We start from the raw sequence: 12,567 nt of genomic DNA on the forward strand, positions 1-12,567 counted from the left end.
AGTGAAGGTACATGATAGAGTGAAGGTACACGATACAGTGAAGGTACAAAATAGAGTGAAGGTATACGATACAGTGAAGGTACACGATACAGTGAAGGTACACGATACAGTGAAGGTACACGATACAATGAAGGTACACGATACAGTGAAGGTACATGATACAGTAAAGGTACATGATACAGTGAACGTACATGATACAGTGAAGGTACATTATACAGTAAAGGTACATGATACAGTGAACGTACATGATACAGTAAACGTACATGATAGAGAAAAGGTACGCGATAGAGTGAAGGTACATGATAGAGTGAAGGTACACGATACAGTGAAGGTACATGATACAGTTAACGTACATGATAGAGAAAAGGTACACGATAGAGTGAAGGTACACGATACAATGAAGGTACACGATACAGTGAAGGTACACGATACAGTGAAGGTACACGATACAGTGAAGGTACACGTTACAGTGAAGGTACACGATACAGTGAAGGTACACGTTACAGTGAAGGTACACGATACAGTGAAGGTACATGATACAGTGAAGGTACACGATACAGTGAAGGTACACGTTACAGTGAAGGTACACGATACAGTGAAGGTACACGATACAGTAAAGGTACACGATACAGTGAAGGTACACGATACAATGAAGGTACACGATACCGTGAAGGTACACGATACAGTGAAGGTACATGATAGAGAAAAGGTACACGATAGAGTGAAGGTACACGATACAATGAAGGTATACGATACAGTGAAGGTACACGATACATTGAAGGTACACGTTACAGTGAAGGTACACGATACAGTGAAGGTACACGATACAGTAAAGGTACACGATACAGTGAAGGTACATGATACAGTGAAGGTACACGATACAGTGAAGGTACACGTTACAGTGAAGGTACACGATACAGTGAAGGTACAAGATACAGTAAAGGTACACGATACAGTGAAGGTACACGATACAATGAAGGTACACGATACAGTAAAGGTACACGTTACAGTGAAGGTACACGATACAGTAAAGGTACACGATACAGTGAAGGTACCCGATACAATGAAGGTACACGATACAGTGAAGGTACATGATACAGTGAAGGTACACGATATAGTAAAGGTACACGGTACAGTGAAGGTACATGATACAGTGAAGGTACATGATACAGTGAAGGTATACGATAAAATGAAGGTACATGATACAATGAAGGTACACGGTACAGTGAAGGTACATGATACAGTGAAGGTATACGATACAATGAAGGTACACGATACAGTGAAGGTACACGATACAGTATAGGTACACGATACAGTAAATGTACAGGATACAGTGAAGGTACACGATACAGTGAAGGTACACGATATAGTGAAGGTAACTGAAACAGTGAAGGTACACAATACAGTGAAGGTACATGATACAGTAAAGGTACACGATACAGTGAAGGTACACGATACAGTGAAGGTACACGATACAGTGAAGGTACATGATACAGTGAAGGTACACGATACAGTGAAGGTACACGATACAGTGAAGGTACACGATACAGTGAAGGTACACGATACAGTAAAGGTACACAATACAGTGAAGGTACATGATACAGTGAAGGTACACGATACAGTGAAGGTACACGATACAGTGAAAGAACACGATACAGTGAAGGTACATGATACAGTGAAGGTAGATGATACAGTGAAGGTACATGATAGAGAGAAGGTACACGATAGAGTAAGGTACATGATACAGTGAAGGTACAAAATAGAGTGAAGGTACATGATAGAGAGAAGGTACACGATAGAGTAAGGTACATGATAGAGAGAAGGTACACGATAGAGTGAAGGTACATGAAAGAGTGAAGGTACACGATACAGTGAAGGTACATGATAGAGTGAAGGTACACGATAGAGTGAAGGTACCAAATAGAGTGAATGTACACGATACAGTGAAGGTACATGATACAGTGAAGGTACACGATACAGTGAAGGTACATGATATATTGAAGGTACACTATACACTGAAGATACAAAATAGACTAAAGGTACACGATACAGTGAAGGTACACGATACAGTGATGGTACATGATAGAGTGAAGGTACACGATAGAGTGAAGGTACCAAATAGAGTGAATGTACACGATACAGTGAAGGTACATGATACAGTGAAGGTACACGATACAGTGAAGGTACATGATACAGTGAAGGTACATGATAGAGCGAAGGTACACGATACAGTAAAGGTACACGATATAGTGAATGTACATGATAGAGGGAAGGTACAAGATACAGTGAAGGAAGACGATACAGTAAAGGTACACGATACAGTGAAGGTACACGATAGAGTGAAGGTACATGATATAGTAAAGGTACATGATATAGTGAAGGTACATGATACAGTGAAGGTACACTTGTACATGATACAGTGAAGGTATATGATACAGTGAAGGTACACGATACAGTGAAGGTACACGATACAGTGAAGGTACACGATACAGTAAAGGTACACGATACAGTGAAGGTACATGATACAGTGAAGGTACAAGATAGAGTGAAGGTACATGATACAGTGAAGGTACATAATACAGTGAAGGTACACGATACAGTGAAGGTACATTGTGTACATGATACGGTAAAGGTACACGATACAGTGAAGGTACACGATACAGTGAAGGTACACGATACAGTGAAGGTACACGATACAGTATAGGTACACGATACAGTAAATGTACAGGATACAGTGAAGGTATACGATACAATGAAGGTACACGATACAGTGAAGGTACACGATACAGTATAGGTACACGATACAGTAAATGTACAGGATACAGTGAAGGTACACGATACAGTGAAGGTACACGATATAGTGAAGGTAACTGAAACAGTGAAGGTACACAATACAGTGAAGGTACATGATACAGTAAAAGTACACGATACAGTGAAGGTACACGATACAGTGAAGGTACACGATACAGTGAAGGTACATGATACAGTGAAGGTACACGATACAGTGAAGGTACACGATACAGTGAAGGTACACGGTACAGTGAAGGTACACGATACAGTAAAGGTACACAATACAGTGAAGGTACATGATTCCGTGAAGGTACACGATACAGTGAAGGTACACGATACAGTGAAAGAACACGATACAGTGAAGGTACATGATACAGTGAAGGTAGATGATACAGTGAAGGTACATGATAGAGAGAAGGTACACGATAGAGTAAGGTACATGATACAGTGAAGGTACAAAATAGAGTGAAGGTACATGATAGAGAGAAGGTACACGATAGAGTAAGGTACATGATAGAGAGAAGGTACACGATAGAGTGAAGGTACATGAAAGAGTGAAGGTACACGATACAGTGAAGGTACATGATAGAGTGAAGGTACACGATAGAGTGAAGGTACCAAATAGAGTGAATGTACACGATACAGTGAAGGTACATGATACAGTGAAGGTACACGATACAGTGAAGGTACATGATATATTGAAGGTACACTATACACTGAAGATACAAAATAGACTAAAGGTACACGATACAGTGAAGGTACACGATACAGTGATGGTACATGATAGAGTGAAGGTACACGATAGAGTGAAGGTACCAAATAGAGTGAATGTACACGATACAGTGAAGGTACATGATACAGTGAAGGTACACGATACAGTGAAGGTACATGATACAGTGAAGGTACATGATAGAGCGAAGGTACACGATACAGTAAAGGTACACGATATAGTGAATGTACATGATAGAGGGAAGGTACAAGATACAGTGAAGGAAGACGATACAGTAAAGGTACACGATACAGTGAAGGTACACGATAGAGTGAAGGTACATGATACAGTGAAGGTACACTTGTACATGATACAGTGAAGGTATATGATACAGTGAAGGTACACGATACAGTGAAGGTACACGATACAGTGAAGGTACACGATACAGTAAAGGTACACGATACAGTGAAGGTACATGATACAGTGAAGGTACAAGATAGAGTGAAGGTACATGATACAGTGAAGGTACATGATACAGTGAAGGTACACGATACAGTGAAGGTACATTGTGTACATGATACGGTAAAGGTACACGATACAGTGAAGGTACACGATACAGTGAAGGTACACGATACAGTGAAGGTACACGATACAGTATAGGTACACGATACAGTAAATGTACAGGATACAGTGAAGGTACACGATATAGTGAAGGTAACTGAAACAGTGAAGGTACACAATACGGTGAAGGTACACGATACCGTGAAGGTACACGATACAGTGAAGGTACATGATACAGTGAAGGTACACGATACAGTGAAGGTACACGATACAGTGAAGGTACACGGTACAGTGAAGGTACACGATACAGTAAAGGTACACAATACAGTGAAGGTACATGATTCAGTGAAGGTACACGATACAGTGAAGGTACACGATACAGTGAAAGAACACGATACAGTGAAGGTACATGATACAGTGAAGGTACATGATACAGTGAAGGTACATGTACATGATAGAGAGAAGGTACACGATAGAGTAAGGTACATGATACAGTGAAGGTACAAAATAGAGTGAAGGTGCATGATAGAGAGAAGGTACACGATAGAGTAAGGTACATGATAGAGAGAAGGTACACGATAGAGTGAAGGTACATGAAAGAGTGAAGGTACACGATACAGTGAAGGTACAAGATACAGTGAAGGTACATGATATATTGAAGGTACACTATACACTGAAGATACAAAATAGACTAAAGGTACACGATACAGTGAAGGTACACGATACAGTGATGGTACATGATAGAGTGAAGGTACACGATAGAGTAAAGGTACAAAATAGAGTGAATGTACACGATACAGTGAAGGTACACGATACAGTGAAGGTACACGATACAGTGAAGGTACATGATACAGTGAAGGTACACGATACAGTGAAGGTACACGATACCGTAAATGTACACGATACAGTGAAGGTACATGATACAGTGAAGGTACATGATAGAGCGAAGGTACACGATACAGTAAAGGTACACGATATAGTGAATGTACATGATAGAGGGAAGGTACAAGATACAGTGAAGGAAGACGATACAGTAAAGGTACACGATACAGTGAAGGTACACGATAGAGTGAAGGTACATGATATAGTGAAGGTACATTATATAGTGAAGGTACATGATATAGTGAAGGTACATGATACAGTGAAGGTACACGATTGAGAGAAGGAAGGAAGAAAAAACAAAGTTACAGATGAAAGATACGCCGAACTTTATCATATTTTAGTTGATATTTTTTTATTTTCCCCTTCCCGCTACACCGTTTTGTTCATCATCAGACAAAGCTTTGATCCACAGATAACAACAGGCCTATAGAACTGTCTCTATATATGGTCCAATCCCCGTAATTATACTCCTAGATGAAACACGACACAAAAAGGCAATACTATATTAACTTCAAAGTCCAATAAAACCAACTTAACAGTCTCACGTTTAAATTTAGTTTTCTATTTAAAGACAGGAGTTAGTTTAACTATGATCCCCATAACCTACCAGTATAGTCTCCCGTGCTGAAGCGTCAAGCACAATCTTTGGTGACACGTATACTTCGCTTCCAACAGAAACTGAATTACATTAAAAAGATATTCTGAGCTGTTCCTAACTGGGAAGGCAGGCCAGAGTTCCAGAGAAAGATAAAATTAACACCAACATGGAACACAAGAAAAAGGAAATTTGATGAAATTACGAAGTAAAATTAATTTAATGAAAATGCAAGAAAAAAATATTTTGAGATAATAATTTGATTAGAAAATTGAAAGATTTAAATCAAAAATTGATTAAATCAAATTATAACTAATATGAGATTTGCATGGCGTTGACGGGGGATCAATAGTTATAGGTTTGCCTTATAGAAGCAAAAATGTTTCAAACGTTCGTTACGAAATATAATTTAAATACTAATTTAATCGGTATAAAAAATCATCATACAGCAGTTTCGTCCTCCTATTAGTCGTCAGTGATGTTAGAGACATCATACAGCGGTTTCGTCCTTCTAGGATTCATCAGTGATGTTAGAGACACCATACAGCTGTTTCGTCCTTCTAGGACTCATCAGTGATGTAAGGGACACCATACCGATGTTCATCCTTCTAGGACTCATCAGTGATGTTAGGGACATCACACAGCTGTATTGTCCTTCTAGGACTCATCAGTGATGTTAGGGACACCATATAGCTGTTTCGTCCTTCTGGGACTCGTCAGTGATGTTAGGGACATCACACAGCTGGTTCGTCCTTCTAGGACTCATCAGTAATGTTAGGGACATCATACCGCTGTATTGTCCTTCTAGGACTCGTCAGTGATGTTAGAGACATAATACAGCGGTTTCGTCCTTCTAGGATTCATCAGTGATGTTAGGGACACCATACAGATGTTCCGTCCTAAGACTCATCAGTGATGTTAGAGACATCATACAACTGTTTAGTCCTTCTAGGACTCATCAGTGATGTTAGGGACATCACACAGCTGTTTGTCCTTCTAGGACTCGTCAGTGATGTAAGGGACATCACACAGCTGTTTGTCCTTCTAGGACTCGTCAGTGATGTAAGGGACATCACACAGCTGTTTGTCCTTCTAGGACTTGTCAGTGATGTAAGGGACATCACACAGCTGTTTGTCCTTCTAGGACTCATCAGTGATGTAAGGGACATCATACAGATGTTCCGTCCTTCTAGGACTCGTCAGTGATGTTAGGGACATCATACAGATGTATTGTCCTTCTAGGACTCGTCAGTGATGTTAGAGACACCATACAGCTGTATCGTTCTTCTATGACTCGTCAGTGATGTTAGAGACACCATACAGCTGTATCGTTCTTCTATGACTCGTCAGTGATGTTAGAGACACCATACAGCTGTATCGTTCTTCTATGACTCGTCAGTGATGTTAGAGACACCATACAGCTGTATCGTTCTTCTAGGACTCATCAGTGATGTAAGGGACATAACACAGCTGTATCGTTCTTCTAGGACTCATCAGTGATGTAAGGGACATAACACAGCTGTATCGTTCTTCTAGGACTCGTCAGTGATGTAAGGGACATCATACAGCTGTATCGTTCTTCTAGGACTCATCAGTGATGTAAGGGACATCATACAGCTGTATCGTTCTTCTAGGACTCGTCAGTGATGTAAGGGACATAACACAGCTGTATCGTTCTTCTAGGACTCGTCAGTGATGTAAGGGACACCATACAGCTGTATCGTTCTTCTAGGACTCATCAGTGGTTATAGGGGTTAAAATGTGAAAGGAAAAGTCGTCAGGAAATGTTTTTACCTTTTCACTTCATTTGTTTAATTTTTTTAACAAAAATATGATGTACACAGGAAACATTGTACATGTACAATACACAGTGTATTAATCAGGAGGACAAATCGTCAGACTTTTTTGTCATTTTTTATAAGCTTTCGCAGAATATGTTATATTTTCATATCAAAAGTACTCACTATAGCTCTGAAAAACAAGAATATTTGGCCGTGCATACTAATACTTTTCTAAAAATAACCTTGCTTCAAAAGTCATAAAATGGACATCTTAACAAATAATGAAGATCGTCAAGTATTTCATGAGTATCGAAGTGTATACATATTCTGATTTGGTATTCCACATCATTCAATCTGACAGTTTCCACTATAATAAAACAAAAATATTTATTCTAAGACCTCGATTTAGATCTGATGAGATTTAAATTCAAATACATCAATGAGATCATATGACATAACTGTGACCAAAGAGTGAGGGGTGCATGAACACCAAACGTTAACAAAAAAACTGAAACAAAACAAAAATAAAGAAATAATACAGTAGATAAATAAATAAATAAAAAAAAGTAAATCAATAAATAAAAAAAATAATACATAAAAAGAAATGAAAATTGAACTGATGTTTGTCTTCATCGTGTTACAAGGTAGAATGAACCATCGTTCGTTTGTTGTCAGTTAAGGGGCAGGTAAATAGGCCTGTTTACTGAACGGGGGCTAACCAATGAATCTTTTAAACATCTTTTCGTACTCGAAAGGAAATCTCTGTACATGGAATGTTAGACAGCTTCTCAAGCAGCTTTTTATTATTAGGATTTATTAGGATAATTCATGGATGCAGGCTGGAAGCCTCTATATCCATATCAACAATATATGTACATAAAATAAATGAATGATTGATTTCCAGTATATCAATTGCTATGTTTCCTCAATATATCTAAAATGTTAAACTTTAAAATAAATATGTTTCCAGTGTTTATCTAGCATTACTTCAAAGTTGTATACAGTATCTGTATCTATAATATGTTGCGGCAAATTATTCCATACATCTATTATTCTGTTACTGAAGAAATTCTTTCTTAATTCTAGATTACAACGTTTCTTAAAAAAATTCTCAGAGTGACCTCTCGTCCTACTAGAACTGTCCATTTGGAAATAGTTCTCAGTTACTCTATAATCATAAAGTTTTCATACAGTTTTTAAACTATTTTTTTATTATTATTATTTTTTTTTTTTTGAAAAGTGACTCACTCAGCACAAAACTTACTATAGTAAACCAAACTAGGGCCTTCTAGACATTGCTTCATAAAAAATAATGTCACGTAGGACATTTACACCATCAATGCACATGGAATATCTACATTTGCACTGCAGTGTCACGATAAAGACCGTGCTGTTCCGGGTAATAGAACAATGAATCAAGATGGACACGAACGTGAGATTAATGTAAACAAGACATCTTAGGCGATACGAATCACCTCGTTATTCAACATGGACCAATACGTAAATAAAGATAGTAAGGAATGTTTAACAACAATGCCGGCCACAAAATCACTGCTAGATATCATATCAAGAGATGTGGGCAGAGCAAGGACGACAAAAAACATATTTATAGTAACAGTGACCTCAATTTGGATCCATTGAGATTTAAATGCAAATTCATTAACGAGATCATGTAACATGATTGTGAACAAATGTATGAAGTTACAGCACAATCTATGTATTGGTACAGTGAGCTGAGGAGGTTAAAACCTTAATTTCGCCAAATTAATAAAAAAAAAATGTGACTATGAAAAAGTTAATGAAGTCGGTAGAGCAAGGACATAGACAATTCATTTTTAGTAACAGTGACCTCATTTTTGACACCAGTTGGTTGGAACACAAACTCCCGCAATAGATTATTGTCGTGAGTACGTGTATGCAGTTTCAGGACATTTGGATCTTTAATCAAGTTAGTAGAGCGAAGGCTTCGAAAATGAATTTATAGTAGCGATGACCTTACTTTTTGACCCCGGGATATTGAAAAGTCACCCTGTCGTCGTGATGGGATACATATTACAAACAATACGTCACATTTGACTTTCATTTGGACAGGGAGTTTCAACATGTATAGAAAACGTAGTGACGTATTCATTCCAAATTTTTGAAATGACTTCCTGGTTGAATGGAATCGAATTGACGTGTTTAAAAATTGAATAAGTAAGTGCTGTATATATATACATGTAGATATAAGTTTTCAATCACTCCGCTATATATAGGTCCTCGTGATTACCGTGATGTCCGGTATCGTTTCCGTATCGTCTGGAATAATGCAGTCCCAGGATTTCACAACATATTAGGAGAAAGACGATTCGTGCCATCTCACATTGTAGTCGATCAACAATTATCTAACGCTACTTCTCCAATTTCAATAAATAACTGGACATGGTTCCCATGGTAACATGATTTGTTTTAAATTCAGTGGGCATTTATCCGCATTGTGTGGTATGTTTGATAAACACAGAGCCTTTACAATAATTTAGTTATTAACAGAGTTGTTTGCACTTTTATACAAGAAAAACGCCAAAGATGAAAAGATTTGTAATGAGTCATAATAGAATACTTGTTACGCTAACTGTTGTCAATGGACTTTATTTTAAAATCTCTGTTTGATGAGGAAGGGCGTTAACAGATTCCGTTGCAGTAAAGGGAGAAAACATATTCTTTAGGCTCCAGGAGAAATCCTAATTTCTGTTGTATTTATATGTTATATATATATATACGGTATAGGGGCGTTGAAATATAAATTACAGTGCATGTATTAAACTTAATTTGGCTTATAGGCAATATAGATGCCCACAGTATTCTCGGATATTAAAAAGTACATTTTCACACTAACACTGTACATATACTTGTATAATTCCATTAAAACAATGTGCCAGAACAAGGCATGCTCGTTGAAAAGCGCGATGTTCCACACATCCTTATAGGCCTATGGCAAACGCACAGAAAATAAAGACAAATATTCACCCTGCAATGCCCGTAACTCGATTACATCAAAATTTATACGAATGAAAAATATCAATAAATAAAATGCAATTCTACATATCAATCCATGTTGAATAAACTCATTAGAGCGAGTGGAAGTCAGTTATTGTTCGTACTGGCGTCAAAAGATTTATACAATAGCTACGTGTCTGACAATACCCAATATTAAGTTATAAAACAAGGCCACTTCAATCAAATTAATTTTACCTAGCTAAAAATCGTACCTTTACAAATACATTTATATTGATTTATATAGTGTCTAAAACACGAAGTATACAATCTACCATCAAACACGCATCCAAAACCCACACTTAATGTGTCCTTAAATTCAACTATCTTTTAAACGTTCATTTAGTATCTTTTTCAAGGACGTTTGCATGTCAAAATTGAATCTTCTTATTTGGGATTCTGCATTTGTCTACCACAAAGAGAAAATGTCACGCAGAATGGAGCGCATGATGGTTCGTTTACCTCCCCTGTGTCTCACAGAATTCTGATGAACAACATGTCACCAAACTGTTACTGTAGAGTGGGGGTACGTAATTTCGCACACTTTCGGTATGTTTTTAAATACATTTCTGTGAAATCAATTTCAAATCAAGAAAGAATACCTCACATTGTTAGATGTACAAATGCTTCGTAACATACAAGTGTGCAACCTGATATGCGCACACGTATCACTGCGCAAGGGAGCTGTTGTTAACTTGTGTTTATTGCTGAGTTTGAAGACAATCGGGTACGTAATTTCGCACACCCATCTAACTTCTTTAATTTTGTTGGTAAAAATAGTTTTCAGCCATTTTGTAGACAAACAACATCCTAAACTAAGATCAAGCCCAATATCATGATTAAAAAAAATTTTAAAAACAAAATAATGTAAAATTGGAAAGTGTCAATTTACCGCCATTTTTTGCTTTAAATAATGACCGCTCCCTACGGAGGTAATGTAAACAAGGCGGTGAAAATGACGGGGTGTCTGCAGGTCAGCGCTGTTATTAGTTATACTTGGTGTATTTGTAATAAGTTTTGTTTATAATCTGATCAAATGATATTTTCCTTAAATATTTGCAAATTCACATGCCAATCAACATCTGGGATTATTTAAAATAAAATATTTAATCATCTGGTATCCATTTTATCGGACGAGAGTCGTATCAGTTAAAATTTGTTTTCAAAACGAACTTAATCTGAAAATATGTACTTAAAACGGCAAATGTTCCACTAAAGGTTGGCATTAGTCAACATATAAACAAACAAAAACACAGTCCTCGACCACTTGGAGGAAAAACGCAAAAAATCGTCAGGTGTGCGAATTTACGTACTGTGCGAATTTACGTACCCTTGCTCTACTTTTAAGTTATCTATAAAATAATGACCTAGCTAGTTGATATACCTTACTGGTTCGATGTCATCAACTCAGCTTTCGTTTGGTAACCTGACATTGCCGTTAATATACATCCGGAAAGTACGCAAGAACCACACTAAGCACCACCGTCTGATTGGCTAATTTCTTCACTTCCTGGCTTGTGGGCCTGCGCACTCGAATGTAAACAAACCTGGTTATATACTCGAATGTCCTGCCACTATTATAACTCTAAATTTACCCAGAATTGATTTGCCCTCGTTTGATTTGATCATATTTAGAAGCTAAAACAGACACTGATCGAAGACTGGTTGGTTTGCGAAGTTAAGATACGTGTTTACGTTAATGAATACAGGTGTAGCTCCCCGGTCTGATATCTTAACATGCTTTCTGTTACAGAATCGCTTTTCAGATTTCCTTGTATGTATCTTTGGAGGCAACAAAACATAGTCATCTACTATAACTTTTTTAACTAACTGTACACTGGTTTTATCAACGGAGGGTTATTAACATAATATCCCTCTTTGTCTCAGGTCAAAAGTTTAATCGGAAGACATTTTTGTCTATTTTCTCGAACATACAAACAACATATATTTTGTTTGGCTTACAAAGTATGCGATGCCCAAATGTATCGGCGTGATAGATATGATAAATGGAATATTAAAATAAAAATCGTGTCTGCATTCCTCTCGGTTTTGTTCTGTGATAGATGAGATATATATCTTAAAAGAAAGATTAACTTATTCAGAATATACAATTTACCCGACGACCTTTCCGTTTGTCTGTCTCCGCCATACACGTTTGTATGGAAGTTCTGATCCGACAGCCATGATACCGTGAATTTTCCTTTTCTTGATAGTTA

This window comes from Pecten maximus, chromosome 14 (assembly GCF_902652985.1).
Source record: "Pecten maximus chromosome 14, xPecMax1.1, whole genome shotgun sequence".
Classification (NCBI taxonomy): domain Eukaryota; kingdom Metazoa; phylum Mollusca; class Bivalvia; order Pectinida; family Pectinidae; genus Pecten; species Pecten maximus.